Source organism: Lolium perenne, chromosome 4 (genome assembly GCF_019359855.2).
Source record: "Lolium perenne isolate Kyuss_39 chromosome 4, Kyuss_2.0, whole genome shotgun sequence".
NCBI classification, from domain to species: Eukaryota; Viridiplantae; Streptophyta; class Magnoliopsida; order Poales; family Poaceae; genus Lolium; species Lolium perenne.
Window position 1 is genome coordinate 121,062,487 of NC_067247.2, and position 1,672 is coordinate 121,064,158.

The 1,672-nt window shown below is 42.2% G+C and overlaps 1 long non-coding RNA gene across 1 annotated transcript; it reads right to left on the reverse strand.

Moving 5' to 3' along the window:
- Nucleotides 1-382: 382 nt before the first annotated feature.
- On the reverse strand, nucleotides 383-1,254 carry LOC127348592 (uncharacterized). The gene is made up of 3 exons (XR_007879842.2): nucleotides 912-1,254; nucleotides 726-822; nucleotides 383-638 (listed from the first exon to the last, which is right to left on the reverse strand). It is a non-coding gene; the product is annotated as an uncharacterized lncRNA (long non-coding RNA).
- Between the last annotated feature and the right edge of the window lie 418 nt (nucleotides 1,255-1,672).

A 1,672-nucleotide genomic window follows, 5' to 3' on the forward strand; every position in this document is an offset into this window, starting at 1 on the left:
CCAATTGGATTCACCCAAAAATATTAATCCTACAATTTTAGGAATTTGCTTGAATCTGTCTGTACAGAAAAGAAGATCTGTATTCCATAAATCGTAGAAAAATCCTAAAAATATGAGACCACTGGCATTTGAAAGATATCTAAACAGAGGTGCACACACAATTGGATTTGGGTTCAAATTGTTTCTGAAACTCTCACAAATGGATTGACAAGATTACTGCATATCTATACCATTTGCTTTACCTCTGGAGTTACAGAACAGGTAAGGGTTTGAAACTTGTTTGAGAATATTAAGAAAACATTCAGTAGTCCTACAGAACTGGAATCACTCAATTTGGTTCAAATATGAATTTTTGGTGATTTAAAAGCTAACAGCCATGTCTGCAGAACACACAGAACAAGTTTAATTCACCACAAATCGTACATCAATCACAAAAATATGAGGTCAGCTGCATCTGAAAGGTATTGAATAGGTGGTTCTTACCCAATTTGTTTCACTCAAAGATTCGTTCCCAAGCTCCTGGTTTAATTCGACAAAGTCAGATCTGACCAGATCTTGATCTGTGAACCATTTCAGTTTCAGGAGGTCAATCGAAGTGAAACTACCGCCAAAATGAAGGTATTGAAGAGGGCTTTCACCTACAGTTGAGTTTGCTCAAAAAGGTTTCGTAAAACGGAACAAATCTAACAAACAGTGAATCTGCATGTTTACAGAACTTTATTTACCACGGACAATCCGTAACGAATTTGAGGATGAGACCAATGCCAAGTTGTAGATCTTTTCCGTATCTATCTGCGGAACTTTGAATCACTCGATTTGGATCTGCGCACGAGATTTGGTGGATTTTACAAGTTCGTACCAGAATCTGAAACAGCAAGATAGCAGAAATTACTGCAAGGATTTGGACGAACTTTGCTCAAGAACTTCAGATCTGAGGATAGCTCAAGCTTCTCCATGCTTGGACCAACATGCACCTGCATCAAGATCCAATCTTAGCAATGGAGGAAGAAGAAGAGGAGAGAAATCCATCTAGGGTTGGGGAGAAGAAGGAGAGGGATGCTCTCATGGTGAGGGGAAGCTTGAGGGAGGAGGGGAGCTTCATCTTGGTGGATCTTCATGGCCATGGCCGGCCATGTGAGCAAGGGGGAGCAGCAGCTCGTGGAGAAGAGGTAGGAGAGGGATGGGAGTGAGTGGAGGAAGGAGTGGGGAGTGAAAAATGAGAGCAAAGGGAGGTGGAGTGGCCGGCCAAGTGAGCTTTATAGAGGGAGAGAGTGGTGGCTGCCTCCTTTTTGATTGGCTAGGATGGGTGGCTGCCCATTTAATTGTTGGGGTAGTTGGGAGGCAAGGCTTGCAAGAGAAGAAAGTGGAGATGAAGAAATTTCAGCTCATGCATGCCAAGAGCTTGGCATGGCCGGCTACTTGTTGACATTACAAGTGGACAAGCAAGGTGCAATGCCACTTCATGAATGTCGACCAAGGTTGAGTATTTGAGGGGTTAGCTAAAAATGGTTTGATGATGTATTAAAATTTGGGAGAGAGGTGATAATAAACATTGGTGGCAATGTTGGAGAATAAAGTACTTTGAGCAAATTATCAAATTGGCCAAGAGATGATGGTGGTGATGGTGGTTGAGACAATGGTAGAGCAAGATTAAGAGAGATGGTGAGTGAAG